The following is a 17,566-nucleotide window of genomic DNA, read 5'->3' as shown; positions in this document are numbered from 1 at the left end:
TGCAGCCCACTGACAGGTACTTGAGGCCGGCAGAGTAAAAGTTTCTCCCGAACTCCCTGCTGTCTTAATGCGAATGCTCTGCTAGAGGGCAAACAACCCTAGCTTGACAATAGCTAGGCCTCCACTAGCCCGAGTCCTCTTTAGCCTGTGAAGATCTCACTGGAAACTTCCCCTGGATTTGCCTCTCCCCAGCTCCTTCGTACATAACCAGGGTCTCCTCATGGTCCCAGCGCAGCTGCCCACAGTCCTGTCCCTGTGCTTCAATAAAACCACGTTTTGCACCACAGACGTCTTTAAGAATTCTTTCTTGGTGGTCAGCTCTGGACCCCATGAACCCTACTAACACCCCCCCAAAATTTCATCATTAATTTCTGAGCAACCATTTAAAAAGCCAAAAATATTCAGAAAAACAGTCAAATTCAATACTTATAATCAATATACAACCATCACTAGCTTTCAGTCATAATCAAAAATAACTGATGTATAGTTACTTGTCCTTTGCACAGACTTCATTATATATATGATCTGATTCACTTAATTTTAGCAAGTTTCTTAAAAGTCATCATTCCAAATATCTAGGAAATGTGGGATATAGGTATATAAAGATATAAGGATAAACAGACACATTCAGTAGAGATTTATTCTTCTGGTGTTCTAAAAATGTCATTTTGAAGGATTTTTCTGTTTCCTAGAAAAAAATGTAATGTAGTTACACTTAAAAAATGTAGCTATACTCCTTAAGAAGAATATTGTGCCTAATGTGCATTAAAATTCCTTATCAGAGTAAAGTATATAAAGGTTTGACATTTGTATCAATGTGGATCCCAAAAGGAAAGAATTGGCACACTTACATCAGGATATTGTGAGAAGGTCTCTGTTGGCAAGGGGAATGATTGCAAAGACAGTGACAAGGTCTAGGTGAACTCCGAGAGGCAGTCAGGGACCCGGAGCCCGCAGGGCCCCTGGAGGAGTTGTCCCCGAGCCTAGGAGAGACCAGGGGAGTGAGATGCCAGCCAGAGGGAAAGGGCCAAGGGAGCACCTGCACAAGTGAAGGAACAGCCCTACCCTAAGATGATGGTCTCACAGAGAGGAGTCGGGGAGACAGAGCCCTGACTTCACTCTCTCCTTTGCATCGCCTGCGGGACCTCTTCATCTGACAAAACCACCGGGACGGGACAGGGTCCATACGAATGGAGTCTTAGCATTTACAAGGAGGAAGAGAGTAATAAGTGGAACTGGAGGGGCGCTTGGGTGGCTCAGTTGATTAAGTTCCAGACCCTTGGTTTTGGCTCAGGTCATGGTCATATAGTTCGTGGGATGGAGCCCCATGTCGGGCTCTGTACTGACAGCATGGACCCTATTTGGGATTTTCTCCTTCTCTCTCTCTACCTCTTCCCTGCTGGTGTGCATTCTCTCTTTTTCTCTCAAAAGAAATAAAAAAGAAAAGAAAAAGTGGAAGCGGAAAGTCAGGTGGAAGATCTCTGGCATTACATTGGAGGAGAATTTGTGTTTCCATATGACTCGTCCATTAAAGCAGTAAGAGACCTAACAATTTACATATAGAGGCAGAAACAGTTCTCCACAGACGAATGGGCATGCTTGGCAATCTTCGGAAAGCTGATGAAAAAAATCCCACAGGTGGATATTGAGCAACAAAGGCAGATACCCAATAGCACACACGACGAACGGGCTTGCAGAAGCGTGTTTACTTGTGGAGCAGCTGGGCAGGTCCCCTTTGTCCACAGCATACAGAGATCCACGGTGCCGTCAGATTTGGGGAGGAGACCCCAGCCTGGGGTTTGCGGTTGGTTAGTAAGACGCACAACTGGAAAGTGTCTGGTGCTGATCTCAGCCTCTCCTTCCTAAGGCTGTTAGCTAGATGTGCCTGGGGGCACTCAGCCTGAGTCTGTGGGCTTCCCGCAAACCACTCCCCTTTCCACACCAGTGTTACGATGGTGCAGACCCTGTGCTTCTTATGGTGATTGTAAGGCATCCTTCAGCAGCAACCCGGGGCCACTTCGAAACAATAAAGGTTTATTACTTACAAGACCTGGAAATTACACAAGATGTCTGCCTGAGGTCTCTGGTAGAAAACAAGCACCCGTGCCTGGGCTGGGGCTTCTGCTTCTATTGGGGCCCAGGGTGCAGGTGTAGGGTTTCATAGGCCACTCTTTATTTGTGAATTTAAAACACAGGCGCAGGAACTTAAGTGCTGGTGGAGAAAAGACCTAATGCCCGAATGGCCTGGAAATCACTGAGGTTTCTAAAACAGAGGAACTTCAGTGAGGGAAGTGACCTGGCTCTTTACCTAGTTTGTGGCTGGCTTTGAAGTGAGTGTCTCTTTGAAATAGATGCCTCAGCAATCAAAGCTGAAGTCAGGCACTTGCATTCACAGAAAGAAAAAGAAAACCCAGCTCTAGGGGCTTTACCCTAAAGAAGCCAAGGTTGCTTTCCTAGCAGGGTCAGGCTGGACTCTTACAGCTCAAGTGACATGGAGTCGTTGGCCCAAATCCCCACGCCACCATCCCACCAGGACTGACTGCCTTGGATATTCTAGTCAGTGTTCTGAGTGTCTTGCTGGATGCAGCTTCTCGGGAGCCACGCCTACAGGGAACTAGTCTTGGACAAGTGAACACTTACCTCTGTCTTTGTGTGTTAACTCCCTGGCTGATCATATATTATTTGTATTCCTGCCACATCAACGTTCTAAAGTAGTATTTTAGCTTTGTGGAATCTTATTGTATATACTAGGATTTTAAAATCTTAATGTGCATTTAAATCACAGTATTGACTTTAACTGAATGAAGCTTGTTATTTCATTTTCCTGGTGTTCTTACCTTAAACAAAGATGAGGGACTGAATAAGATGATCTCAAAGAATTCTTTTAGCACTAACATTCTTTGGTTAGTTCCATTTATCTCTGGAACACAGAAGAATACTCCTAAAACTTCTGAAAGTGAGGGGCACCCGGGTGGGTCAGTAGGTTAAGCAGTTGACTCCTGACTTCGGCTCAGGTCATGTTCTTGTGGTTCGTGAGTTCAAGCCCTGCATTCGGCTCTGCACTGACCGTGTGGAGCCTGCTTGGGATTCTCTCTCTCCCTCTTTCTCTGCCCTTCCACCCTGTCCCTCTGTTCTCTCTCTCTCTCTCTCTCTCTCTCTCTCTCTCTCAAAATAAATAAATACACTTAAAAACACAGAACTTTTGAAGGAAATAAGAACTTCTGTGCTTAATAATGTATACATTTCAGATACTGTCAGTAAATTTTTTATTTTATTCTATCTTGTTATTACAGACCATCAGTCTCTATGTTTGTATTCACTAACATACCCTTCTGTTTACAATATGTTAGTTTATGAATTAATTGAAGAAAACTGGTGATGGAGAGCTTCTAAGTCAACCTCACATAGAGACAGCATAAAAAAGGCGGACGGGTTGTGCTTACAGAAGCTCATCACTATTTGATTTATATTAATGTGACTTTTGATAATGTAAACTGCCTACTCTCTCTGCTGGAATAAGGACTAAACGGAAGGCCACTAAAGAAAAGAGATTAACACATTTTTTAGATAATTTTTAGGTGTGATTTTAGCGAGACATACTTGCTTCACTAGGAAAAAAAAAAGCAAAGGGCTATAAATTCACTAATTACATGATGTATTACATTGTTTAGCACTGTAACAACAGCACAAGAAAGAGGAAATCAAATCAGGAAGATGAGACTCTCCTTTGAGATCTTGGAAGTCAGAGTTCAGCAGCAACATTTATCCAACTTGAAAGAAAACTGGAAGTCTTCTGAGTAACACTAATGCACCTTTCCTGAAAGCCAGGTGTCCTCAACCCACTTTAAAAAAATCTACAAACAGCATAGGTGCTACAAAACAATAATGCATTACTGAGAGCATTTGGGTTATTGTGAGTAGGGAGTTTGTGTCTAATTCTTAAATGCAATTTACATGGAAGAGTCCGCCTGTATTAAACAGAGTTCAGCTTTGTTGACCGTGATCAAAAAACTTATCTGTTCCTTAGGTCTGTATTTACCCGCTAGGAATAAGAGTAGTGTAGTGTGTTTTTCTTTATGGGTAAAAATCAAAGCTATTATTGAAGTTTTTATTTTTTGCAAAGCTTTTCGTCAGCACAACTACATAACCTTATTTGGGAGTGTCTCATGTCACGCAGAACAGTGCGTGGCAAACTCTGGTGGCTTAGGAATCACCGAGCCCCTTGTTCAAGTTCAGATTCTGTCTTGGTGGGTCTTCACTAGGTGGGCCCCAGATCTGCATTTCTAATAGGCTCTCTAGTAATGCCACACATTGAAAAACAAATATCTAAAAAAAAATAAAAGACTTTTATTTCTAGGACAGAGTCTGTGTCTTGTGCTGCCATAAGGCTGAGCGTCAGAGATAACTGAGACTGAAGAATTTGAGCACCAAAATGTGACCGAAAGGAAATGGCCCTAGTTTCCAGGTGCAAAAAAGGAAATGATAAACCGATCTCTCTCTCACTGGGGCTTACTCTGGCTCCAGACTGGACTGTGAAAGGTCGCCTGGGTGGGCCAGTCCTGGAAGCCTCTGACTCTTGATCTCAGCTCAGGTCGTGATCTCAGCTGAGGACATGAGCTCAGGGTTTGTGGGACTGAGACCCGCATGGGGCTCTGCGTTATTAGCTTGGGGTCTCGCTCCCACTCTGTCTCCTCCCCTGCTTATACACTTTCCTGTTGTATCTCAAAAATAAATAAAGAAACACAATAAGTAAGTAAAGTGCTGTGAACTTGGACTCACTCTGGGGCGTGCATGGGAGTGCCAGAGGATCCACATAGTGATATGAGGGCCAAGCCAGACCCTGTGTTTGCCAAGATGAGTCACACAATCGTTTATATAAACATTTATGTTAATTAGGTACAGAGCAAAGGAGGAAAGTACTAGAAATATTTACTGACACGTTTCATTCAAGATTATTCCATCTTAAATTCCACAAATGTTTATGAGGTACTTACTTGCTATGACACTAAAGGATACCCAGGAGAAGGTATCAGGTAATACAACCTTGGGACTCTCCTCCTGAGAAACTGGCAAACAATTTGGGAAAACATGATTTTCACATACAAAATGGTTTCTTGGTTATTAATTAATAACATGACATAGCAAACCCTAAATGCCAAATTAGAGATAAAGGCTAAAGTTATAAGTGTAAATTTCAAATAAATACTAGGTGAGGCCTAGAAATCCCACCTTACTTCTCTAGTACATCTGTGGTCCCATTTTCCAAGATGATTATTGACTTCGTTTTCTCTCCATGTCAAAGCCCCTTTCCTCTTTCTCATCTATGACCTCCCACATTCTTTACTGATAAAAAAGGAAATTAACCAGAAAGGAACCAGTTTACTTTCCCAACACCAAATCAGCCAAAACATACACTCCCTGTACCCATATTCTCCTTTCCTCCTCTTTTTGTATGTTCCTCCTTCTCTCTATGCTCAGCCTCTCTGTTTTTACCACCTCCAGTCCACTGAAGGATCTTGCTTTTGCAATTTCCCTGTCTTTCTTTTGCAAGGTCACTTTCTTCTTCTTAGCTAGAACCATTACTATTGACTTGCAAATATGCCTTAATATTCCTAAACTTAAGAAAAAAAAAAGGTCCATTGATACTATATCTTCTTCTGGTCACTGCCTTATTTTTCAGCTCACTTTCAGTAAAATTTCTCAAAAAGAGTCCTTCCTTTTTCACTTCCTCCTCATGTACGCTCTGTGAATGATATTCCTTCTTTCAAAACCTGTAAATGAGCTTTGTTTCTTCTCTGCCCAACAACACAGGCTTTATTTTGCCAAGTCTGGCAGCCTGCTTTCTGTTATTATCTGATTGGAACTCCTGGTAACATCTGGCATGGTCTTCTTCCAGAAGCACCTTCTTCTCTTGGCCTTCATATCAACATTCTCTTGGTTTCCTTGGTCTCACTGGAAGTGTCTTCCTGATGCAACCTCCAGATTTTGGAGTTCCCAGGGCTCGAGCCTTGGTCCTTTTCTGCTTTTCTGCAATTCGGTCTACAAGGATGTCACTCAGTTCTATGCCACTGGGTCAACTTAAAGGGCATAGTGTCAGGATTTGAGATGTTTTCTGTAATGCTGAAATGTGAGGAGAGAGCTAATACAGTACAATGTAGAGAACAAAGTTATGCACCTTTCCAGGGCCGTCTTCGAGGGAAGTCCAGGGGCGAGGCAGTCTTAGTTGGTTTAGTAGGGTTTAGCTAAGAGCTAACTGGTAAGAGCAAAGAATGAGACAGATGTTCCCTTTGGGAAGGGCCCAAAGTTTGTGGAACACCCAACCTCCTTCATGCACTTTTGAAACTGTGAACTATTGAGCCCTGCCCTTCTAGAATGCTGGTAGTTGTACAGAGAAGCTGCATCGAAGTTCAAGGAAGGAAAATATGGTCTATGGTTGTGAGATCAGGGTTGAATCAATAGCATTAAGATGGATGGGCTTTTGTTCTGAGCACTAAAGTAGGGCATGATTATCGCATTAAGTCTTCAGAAAAAGAAACAGTATCAGTGATATTAATAAGTTGTTGCCATTGTTAGCATTTGGGTGGATTTGGGTGGGAAAGACCCAAGTGGTCTGATAAGACCATCTTGGCAACTTAGAGGATGGGCTATGGAAGATTTTTGAAAGTCGACATAAGTTGATGATATATATCCTATTTTATCTTTAGCTTTGTTTAACTCTCTGTGTCTCTCTTTTCCCATTACTGCTTCCTACCACCAAACCCTGATTTGGATTAAACCTTTCATATTTGGATTTAATTTTCATATTTGAAAAATCTGGTCAATGGCTAAGGATTGGAAGGAAGAATGGAGAAGAGTAGGTTTTGTTTTGTTTTCTTTAATGATAATGGTGAGAAAAGCCCTGGAGATGGGTTTTTATTCAAAATCAACCTTCCTTCTACCATCACAGTTCTATAAAACTTTTATTAGGAGATTGCAGACCTTAATAGGATGGGTCAATCATTCACATTTTTTGTTTGGTTTTTGGTAAGGTCTTTGACTAGGAACCAAACACTCTAGGAAACACTAATATTTTGAGAAAATCCTATTTCCAAGATTTTAACATATTTCCATTAAGTAGAACATGTTATTAGTATGTTGTGAGCTGTCTTAGCTTGAGGATACTAATTGAAGCTCCCCGAAATAGTGACTCTACTGGCTATTCCTTTAGGACTGAATAAAGAACGACCATCATTATATTTCGATGCCTTTCCAGGATGGTGTTTCTAACATGTGATACACAGAAGGAATCAACATAAAATGGATGGTATATTTTGTGGAAACCTGACCCTTACATTTTCCTGTGACTTTTTGTTCCTCATTTCCCCTTGTCGGCCCTCACTCTCTTACGCAAGACAGAGGGACCTTGCCCCCAGATCCCTGATACCGAGGTGTCCAGCCAACAGCTGGGAGGCGTCTTTCTGCTGACCTGTTCGCACCATCATTTTGCATCTGATTCTCTCGAATGAATTCACTATAAATGCTCAGGGGTGACAGTACTCCCTCTTGCAGGACAAAGTTGGCCTAGAAGTCTATTTAGGGTCTCCTAATATTGGTTCCAGAAGACTGAGAATTCCTTGTGATGAAACACTAAATGCAGATAGGAACATTGCCCGAAGAAGCCCGCTAATTGCTTGGTCTCATTATTTTGTGTCTGCACAGGAAACTCCAGGCCGAGAGAGCTGCTCATTTCTCAGCAGTAATGTGATTATTTCCTCCTGAAGTCCTCCTGTGGGGCAGGAAAAGAGCAGAAATCACCTGGCCCAGCAGGGTTTGCCAAGATGGGAAGCTCATTTGCATGCACACAGGTGTTATGTGTCTTCCACAGATTGCTTGGTCCATATAACAAAGGAATGTTGCTGTGAATTCGGAGCAGCCTCAAGGGTGCTCTTCAAAGACTCCAGACAATGAAAAGGAAGAAAAAGTCTTGTGGTTAAATACTGAACTTCATTAATTAGAGGAAAACATTTGTTTCATGCCTGGTTATGTCTGGTATTTAACTTCTGTTATTTAAAAAAAGATTTATACCGCAATCATAGACTTGAGATCATACTTTCCCCAAACATAACTAAATTCACATTTTTTAAGAGAAAACTGATAGCTGTTGATATATACACAAAATTTAAAAATCTATATTTTTATGTAAAGTGAGAAACTTTGAAAAGCAAAAAGCTCAATTTTTAAGCAATTATAAGCAGAGGGGCATGGGGTTCATCATGATGAAATGAGAATTGCTAACTATTGTGTATTTTCAACTATCAATTTATCATCACTAATTACTATCATTACAGAGTATGAACATAAGACTAATGGGGATTTCTGAGTCCTCTAATGAGGTCCTTTGTAGCAAAATTTATACCAGTGACATGATTTTCTTTTGTTTAGGATATGAGTATAATTAATTCAGATCTCTAATTATGAGGAAAGTCCTAAATAGAGATAAGTTTCATCAATGAAAGCATGCCCACTGCATTTCACAAACCAATGATTCGTCTCAAAGTAGAGAACTTCAACTGCAGACTGAGACTTTGTTACTGTTGTTGGGACTGCCATGGACATGAATTTTCAAGTTCAATATTACTTGGAGATGTATGTTTTATTTTTTAAACATTTATTTATTTTTGAGAGAGATAGAGAGAGAGAGCACACTCACGAGCAAGCAGGGTAGTGCAGAGAGAGGGGGAGAGATGGAGGACCCGAAGCAGACTCTGTGCTGATAGCGGAGAGCTCCCGATGTGGGGCTCGAACTCAAGAACCACGAGGTCATGACTTGAGCTGAAGCTGGATGCTTAACCGGTTGAGCTCCCAGGTACCCTCAAGAAGATATGTATTTTAAAATGTGCTATTTACTATGGTAAATTTCATCTTTTTAGGGTACAAAGAGAGATTTAGTCTAGTGCCCATTGCAAATAATTGCACATACAGTGTCCTAGGAGAATTCTTACAGGAGCTATGCTATATTTGACATGTGTGTGAGTGGGCATTGGTGCATGTGTATGTGTGTCTGTGTGTGTTTTCAAAGGCTGAACCACCTCTATAATTTTGGGGAGCTCTTTAAAGTCACCTGTACAGACTTTTTCCCACAAGTCTATGCGGCACATTCTTGCTCCTTCACAGCTCTGTCCCTTCCCTCCCAACTGTCACCACTGTATGCTCAGCAGGGACCGCTTCTTTCCATCTCTCCACCTCTGAGAGGAACAACCAGTTCTTTCTTGGGCACTATTTGTAGAGAAGAGGAGTGCTTCTCTATGTGATTACATTTCTAATTCCCCGATTTCAGTTAGGTTGAGCATAGGTTCATAAATCCACCTCCCTTTCATTTTTTAAAATATTTTTTGCAGAAAGGAGAGAGAGTCTCATCCCTCTGAATAAATGCTCAGTACTGCTGAGCTTTACTGCCTGCATTAGTTGCCCTCTTGAAGATGGTGAAGGAGAGAAATGGAAAAGTAACCATGAATGACAGGTGCCTCCCACACGAGACTCACACCTTCTCTGTGTTCTCTAACCTTCCGACTAGCTACGCGCAGGCCTGATGAGGTTTCTACCAGGTGGGGTTCCTGCCAGTGTCCCTGGTTCCTGCCATTCTGGGCCAGATACATCTGACTTCGGTCACGTGGCTGAGATTGGAGGGTCACATGGCAGGGAGCATGGCCGCTGTGCCCAAAGACCAGCTGCACTTTGGGCGTTTGTGTTTATAAGGGGCTGTGGCCTGATCACACATCAGCACACACCCCTCTGTTACCAGCATTGCCGCTCTCTACTGTGGGCCGCCGATACCTTTCCTTGTGGCTAGTGTACAGATTAGAAAAAAAAAAATGCAAAGACCTGACATTCAGTGAGTGACCACGGTTATTATTGTCTTATTGCCCAAAGGGTCTTTCTCATTGTTCCTACAGTGAGATGTCAGACATGGGATGTCAGACACGGTCAGGCTGCAGATGCAGACATGAAACCCTCATTCATGATCATAGGGCTATGGAGACAGAGTTTGGGAAGTTCGGGCCCCCGCCGTGGTGGGAGCTGGGGTGATCAATAGGGACACAGAGGAAACAGTCATATGGAAAAGTCAGGAGAAGAGAAATAGTTTTATTTTCATGCTTTCAAAATATTCTGAAGTTATAATGCCCTTAAGAGCCTGTGAGGTTGGAAGTACTTTCCCCCATTTTACAAGTGCAGAAACTAAGGCTCTGAGAGGTTAGGGAGCTACTCCATCACGCAGCCATCAGGAGGCTGAGTGATGATTGGAGTTGGCGGTGGCGGGCTTGCAGGCCCTTGTTCTGACCCTACCCTTTGAAGCAATCACACGTCCTATACGGGGAACCACACATCCGTCCTGCTCTGCTAAGGACCACTGTCTCCATTCCTAGGCCACACACTGCAGAAGAAGGTATGGATAGAGCACTGCCCCATGGTAGAAAACATCTGTTAAAGGCACATTTTTATTCATTTTCCTTGAAATCAGGGTGTGAATGTATTCTCTCATTCTGTGAAACGCACAAGCCTTAGGGCCATTAAAATTTAACTCCTAATTAAACATATTTACAAATCAACTCTCTTAAAGGCTTACTTTTCTACTTCAACCCCACAGAAAATGTCATTTTCCTACCCAGAACTGAGAGGAGAAAACAATTGAAAAGTGTATGTTAACATCGATAAAAGTTTCCTTGGCATTTGCCTTTTATACCCTGGCCCAGAATTTCTCAGTTATTCCCTGAAGGGTTAACAGGTGCCTTAAATGAAAAAAAAATGTTTAGCAGATTATATTAAAAATATAGAAATGCTTATCCAAAAATGTAGAGAGACGTACAAAAGTACTAAGCCAGTATAAATGATTGCTCTTAAGTGATAATGTACGTGTGAGAAAAGGAATATCATAGCTGAGAAAAGAAGGCAGCAACTGAGAGACCACCCCAGGAAGGCAAGTTCAAGGGTCCCCCTGGGTGTGATGCCTTAGCAACATTTGAGCATCTCCCAGTGGCATCAAGCATGTCTTTTCAGGGTTCGTCCAGCCAATGACACTGTGCTAGAATTTCAACATCTGATAGCATCTGATGTCTAATCTGTGCCAGACATTGAGAGCGGCTCCATGGTTAAGGTGCCAACAAGACGTCGTGCCCATCTTTATGTGGCTTGAGACCTAGGGAGGGGGACTCTCAAACCAACTATGCTGTCATGCTTAATGAACAGAGGTTAAGATAGCAGAAGGGAGAGGGGCCCTGGGAGTTCACAGGAGACAAATCTTCAGCAGAAAGGATTGTGCGGGAGCTGGTGCTGGACCCAAGTCATGAGGAGAAGGGGTTGGCTAGACATCAGAAGGAGGAGTGTTCCAGATACAGAAGAGTATAGAAAAGTCTCTGCAAACTAAAATTAGTTTGGAACAAATGGGGTGAAAAATACCTGTGAGGGATGGTCAAGGGAAGAAAGTGGAAAATATAGGCAAGATCAGTTCATGAGGGATTTGGAGACTCGTTTAATATTTTGGCTTTTTTCTAAATGCTGTGAGAAACCACTGAAGGGTTACACATACGGGAGTGACATAATTGAATTTCTATTTTTGGAAAATTATTCTGGCATGAGGATGTTCTAGGCACGGGAGACTGGAGAGGGTATCAAACAATTTCCCGTATTTCTGGATTAAGCTCTGGGTGAAGGGTGGCATCCCATTAAGGTACAGAATATCAGAGAAGGGGCAGGGTGGGAGGAGGGGAATGCAAGGTCAGTCTCTGACGTGTGGGACATCATGCAACAGCCATTGAGGACAAAATGCCCAGGCACAGCCAGAGATACCTGTGCAGAGGTCAGGGAAGATGGCCAGTGGTTCTAAAGAAAGTTGAAAAGAATGTGGTCAAAAGTTTCCAATGCTACAGAAAATTCTAGTAGAGAGAGACTGATAGGTGCCCACTTGAACTGGCAGAGAAAGGTCATTCATGACTCCTGAAAGAATAGCTCCCTCGGAATGGTAGAGCCCCTCCTTCTGGGGAGTGAAGGAGGGTTTGGAAACGGGTATTACAACAGTAGATTTGTCCTTCTAGAAGTTTGGGTGTCAAAAGAGAGATACCCAGTGGGATCTAGAGGCAAGGTGCCCCTCTCTTAACATGGGGGAGGTGGTTTGAGGCTTGTTATGTGCTAAAAAGAAACACCCAGCAGTGTGTGGGTGGAGGAGAGTAAAACACATGAAAGAAAGAGGCAATCTCCAGAGGAAACAGAAGGCGTTAGGAGCACTGGATCTCCTCCTCTGAACCAGAGAGAAGGCAAGGTGGGCAAAGGCACAATGGGTGCTCCTGTTTCCACTCTGAAATAACAAGCCGTGTCATGTGTAGACGTGAGGGAAGGAGGGTCAGGTCAGCCAAGTAAGGGGGATGGAGCACCAGAGGGCAGCATGCACGGTGTTCTGGACACACCTCATCACAGTTTTGGTGACTTGCTGAATATACTTGGAAAATCTAGAAATCCTTTTTATTTTACTTTATTTTTTTTCAGGGTCAGCACTTCCATCAGCCTTTTAGAACCAAAGCTTCATTATTACATGATTATGAAGTGCTACTTCTAATGAAGAGTTTCAGCTCTCCAACACTAATTAGGTTAAATCCCATTATAACTGTCTGCCGGATGGTTTACAACACATCTCACTGCAGAACATCATTTATATTCAGTTGGAAGAAAGGCTCCATCCTATAATATGTTTTTATGGTCAGACTCTACCTCTTGCTTAAACAATTATCTAATGTAATTACATTAGAATTATTAGAATGTACCTTTTTAAAAGTCCAAAATGAATCAAACTCTTGGATACAGATCCATACATAAATTTCATAAGCTCAAACTCATATGTCTAATGAATAGGAGTGAATTTGAAATAATTTGATTGGTTTTTTCCAGTCCAAAGGAGCATATGTTGTTCCCAAATTTCTGGATCCATTACAGTCTAACACTTAAAATTTTTTTACTGAGTGATGATCGATTAATTGATATCTAACTATTTGTTCTCCTTCAATTCACTCTTAATTGATGGAAAACATCTATTAATCTACTAAGTTTAAGTACTTGTTGCATAATAGTAATGCCTAACATTTATTGAGTACCGTCTACATGCCCAGCATTGTTTTAGGTGACTTTGCTGGTATTATTCCATTTAATACTCCTGGCAATTTTATGATGTAGGTGCGATCGTGAGGACAAGGGTATTTTCCCATCGTGTTTGCCTCCTGCAATGGCATCTGGTAAACAGTAGGCATGTACAACATATTAATCAATAGATAAAACTCTATTTGACAAACGCGGAAACTGAGTGACAGAGATACTAAATAATTGGCCTTACTCCCTAAGGCTTTGTAGTGCAAATTAAAGGAACCACCATAAGAAAGGTACTTAAAACAGGGTAGTGGTGAAAATGAGATACATTCATATTTGTGAGTTGGTAGAATAAGGAAGGGCTGGACATTTGGGTGGCTCAGTGGTTAAGCGTCCGACTTTGGCTCAGGTCATGATCTCACAGTCACTGAGTTCGAGCCCCATGACTGGCTCTGTGCTGACAGCTTAGAGTCTGGAGCTGCTGTGGATTCTGGGTCACCTTCTCTCTCTGCCCCTCCCCTGCTCGCACTCTGCCTCTCTCTCTCTCAAAAAGAAATAAACATTAAAAAAAAAAAAGTCGGGGCACCTGGGTGGCTCAGTCGGTTAAGCCTCTGACTTCGGCTCAGGTCAGATCTCACGTTCGTGGGTTCAAGCCCCACTTCGGGCTCTGTGCTGACGGCTAGCTCAGAGCCTGGAGCCTGCTTCCGGTTCTGTGTCTCCTTCTCTCTCTGCCCCCTCTGCTCTGTCTCTCTCTGTATCCAAAAAAAAAAAAAAAAAGAATAGGGCCTGGGACATAAGAAATGCTTCCTGTGGATTTTGCCAGCACTACTAGGATTATCTATTTACTTTTGTATCTCTCTCTCAAGGCCTTATTTATTTCTCTACCCCTGGGCCAGTGTGTTACATACATTACATAGTCCACGGATAGGTCTGAGGGAGAAGATGTTTTCAGATAAATGTTTCTGAGAGCTTAATGAATTATTTGTTTTAATAAAAGTAAAATGAATTTAGGTCATCTATTCAATATTCATTCAACAATATGAATCAGGGACCGCCATATCCCACCGCTCTGCTGGGTGTTTGGAATAAAATGTTGAAGAAAAAGAAGAGACAGTCCCTGTCCACATGGAATTTGCCATCTGGGGAGGGAGAGGAACACCAATATATGTTTTCTTTTTTACAGAGTCTTGAATAAATTATCCAAACCTTGATTTATGCACAGGAAATCTAGAAAAGTTTCTTGATAAACCGGAACACAAACTAAGCTGGTAACAGTTTTTGCATGGCTCATGCAAAAACACAAAGAACACAGCATACGTATAGACTGGAGATAAATAATCCTAAGAGGAAATGGTAACTCTTCAGAAATATCTGGAATGGGATAACAGAACGAGCTAGAAGAATTACTTAAAGTGATTGAGCGTTGCATAATAAGGAACAACATTATACAATCTAAAAATGAAACATTTATATTGGAAATGAAAAAGAACTGGTAATGATAAAATCGGTTAGATAATGGGATAATTTCTCAAGAAACATCCCAGTTTCAAATACAGGTGATGACAAAATGTGGAAAATTTGCTATGCAAACCAAGTATAAACCCATTAGCACATCAATAATACATTTTTTGGTGCAACAACATATACAAGCACTTAATTCTGTATTGAGATACTGATACTTCAGCATCGCACTGACATAAGCTTAGATAGAGGCCCAGTCTTCTCTCCAGGCTCCGTGACTCATGTTTCCCAAAGTTGATGTGTGAGAGAGCTACATAGTCTTGATCATGCCCTTTGACTTTTGTGGGCTTCAGCATCCCCATCTGTGAAGCGGCTAATGATTTAACTAGCAGTGAAGAAAATGATAGCCAGCATTTATAGAGACCCCGCAGCGGTTCCGGGTGCAAGACGCTGTTACAGAGGTGGGCGCCATGACAGTAATGGACCCCATCTTCATGGGATTCAGGAGCTCGTCTCTGTGCGCATCGTGAGTCAGGGGCAGAGCCAGGAGTGCCCCTTTCTGCTTCTGGCAACCACTGTCCTCTGGGCCCTGTTACTGCCTGCAAGATGGGTCTTTCCTTCAAACTTCCATGGAACCAGCAACCTAAAAACAACAAAGGATGCACCTTTTCCAGGACTCTCTTCTACCTCAGAGCTGTGCCTCTTTCAGGTGATAAGGGTTTTTTTTTTGTTGTTTTGTTTTTTAACTTGAAGAGGGCTGTGTAAAGGCAAGTTGCTGGAATTTCTGCAATCACCACCTTGTCACCCTGTTGAGGAGGAGTCACATCAGGCCTGGCGTCAGAGCATACGACACGAGCTGATCTTACCAACTTTCTCTCTGGATCCCTTCCTGTCGTAGCCCCTGAGTACTCTGTTCCAGGAAATACTTCTTTCGCCATCACCCTTTCCACAGCACAGGGCCCGCCCCCACCATGCAGCCTCCCTGGCCGCAGCCATGTCTAAGAGGAAAGCAGCCTCAGTGCCTTTTGAAGTAATTCACGATAGAATGGCTGCTAGACCCAGCCAGCCCTCCGAGGACACACCCAGTGGACACACCCAGCATTGCACAGGGTGCTACTGCTCACAAACATATGCAAAGCATATTTAATTCTGTGAGGTGCTGTTAGCCATGGTTTTCAAATAGGGAACCAAAGTTGGAGAGAGAGTAATTAGCACAGAGTCATTCTACTATTAAGTGGCAGAGCCACAGTTTAAATGCAGAATTTCTCACTCATGATTGCATATTCCATCCATTATCTCTCACAGCTGTTCACGGGCATTTAAAAAAAAATTTTTTTTTAGTAATTTATTTATTTTCTGGAGGGTAGCCTTCTTCCTTGCCTCTTTCCTAGTTCTGGCCACCACCAGCACTTCCTTCCTCTGAGCCATGGCATGTAAAAATCTTGCAGTTAGTGATTTGGCAAACATGTTCAAAAACTTGCTAAATATTCTCTTGTATTTCCCTGGCCTGTTGAGCAGAGTTAATTGTCAAATTTGGCAGTACAGAGGCAAGAGTGGGTGAGTTACTGTCTGAAATTAGTAGGTAAGTCCTATAAAAAGAGGTGTTCAACAAAAGTGCATTATTTTTTTCGTTGTTTCAGTTAATGTTTGGTGGGCACTACTTTTGACACTCCGCATACATTGTCTTGTTGAATACGTAGGCCACCCTAAGACGAACAGTGCTATTACTGTGTGCATTTTATATGAAGACTGAGGCACACACAGCCGGGTGACCTGCCTGAGAGCTAGCAGATGGAGCTGGGAAGCCAACCCCAGGAGCGTTGTCCCCGGAGCCCCTGCCTTTAGACCCAACGCCCCACTGCCTCCCGTGGTTCTGCCTCCTGCACTCCACAGACGGCTGCAGAGGGTGGCGTTGAATGAGAGCATGGCAGCTCTGTCCAGAGAGCCTGAAGACAGCTGTGACCTCGTGTTTCTGATGCGTTGCCAGCATCTGTGCCCAACGGGCCACCTGATGTGTTTGCTCAGTAGCAGAATCTCTGGAATCTTCACTGATCTGAATCCAACCTCCTTACACTTGGGAATTATTGAGCCCAGCATGAAACACGAGTTTATGTCAGGAACAAATAAATCCATCTCTGCATTCCCATCAGAATGAGGCTCTTCTCCGTGGAAATCAATGGAAGTTGAGCGGCTCTGAAGGGCCGGCCTGGGTTGTCCTAATGTTAGAAGCCCTGTGTGCCCCTCCTACTTACTGTGCGGGGCAGAGGCTTCCAGTGGTGCCTACATTCCAGTAGGGAGGGTGGGGTTGGGCGCTAACAAACACAGAAAGATCTTAAGGGTTCAGTGAGCCGGAAAGTTAGCTTTTTCGAAAATTAAATGACACACAAGTACAGGACTCACGAGCTGTGGTCCTTCTGTAAATCTATTAAAATCCCAGTTCCTCTGTTTCCTTATCACAGGGTTGCTGTTTGGGTTTTATTGTGTTTTCAGTTCTGTGAAATGCATGTGGCGGTGTTGGACTTTTGTGTGCTGAGTGTTCAGTAACTGTGCTTTCTCTTTGCTGCTGACTCTCCTGAGTGGATAATAGGAAATGTGAGAAAACAATGGTTACAGTTCAAAAGAGAGCCGTAGGGAAAATATGATGATTTCCAATTCCTTCTCACTCTTCAACTCCTTTGTCCCAGACTACCTTGTCTTCGAAGCCCTTCTCAGTTCCTCGGGGAAGCTGCTCCTTTTCCTATAGGTCACATGCTTTATTTCCCCACATTTATCATAATCTGATGAGGCAGGAACTGCTACTGTCCCCGTTTTCACATGAGGAAACTGAGGTTTGACGGTAAACAATCTGCTTCTGTCGCACAGTTGCCAAGCAGTGGAGACGAGACTCAAGCGGAGCCAAAATACAATCATTGGATTTACGTAACTCAGGTGGCACAGTGCTTACTTGGCTTTTGAGTCACAAAAATCTGAGTGGGGGTCCAGGTTTCAGCATGTATGA

General features: G+C 42.9%; 1 protein-coding gene across 1 annotated transcript in view; it reads right to left on the bottom strand.

Moving 5' to 3' along the window:
- Positions 1–17,566, bottom strand: part of NKAIN3 (sodium/potassium transporting ATPase interacting 3) — a 283,429-nt gene that overhangs the window by 232,650 nt on the left and 33,213 nt on the right. The gene's annotated exons all lie outside the window — the stretch shown is intronic.

Source organism: Suricata suricatta, chromosome 15, assembly GCF_006229205.1.
Source record: "Suricata suricatta isolate VVHF042 chromosome 15, meerkat_22Aug2017_6uvM2_HiC, whole genome shotgun sequence".
In the NCBI taxonomy this organism is placed as follows: domain Eukaryota; kingdom Metazoa; phylum Chordata; class Mammalia; order Carnivora; family Herpestidae; genus Suricata; species Suricata suricatta.
This window is presented reverse-complemented; position numbering and strand designations above follow the sequence as displayed.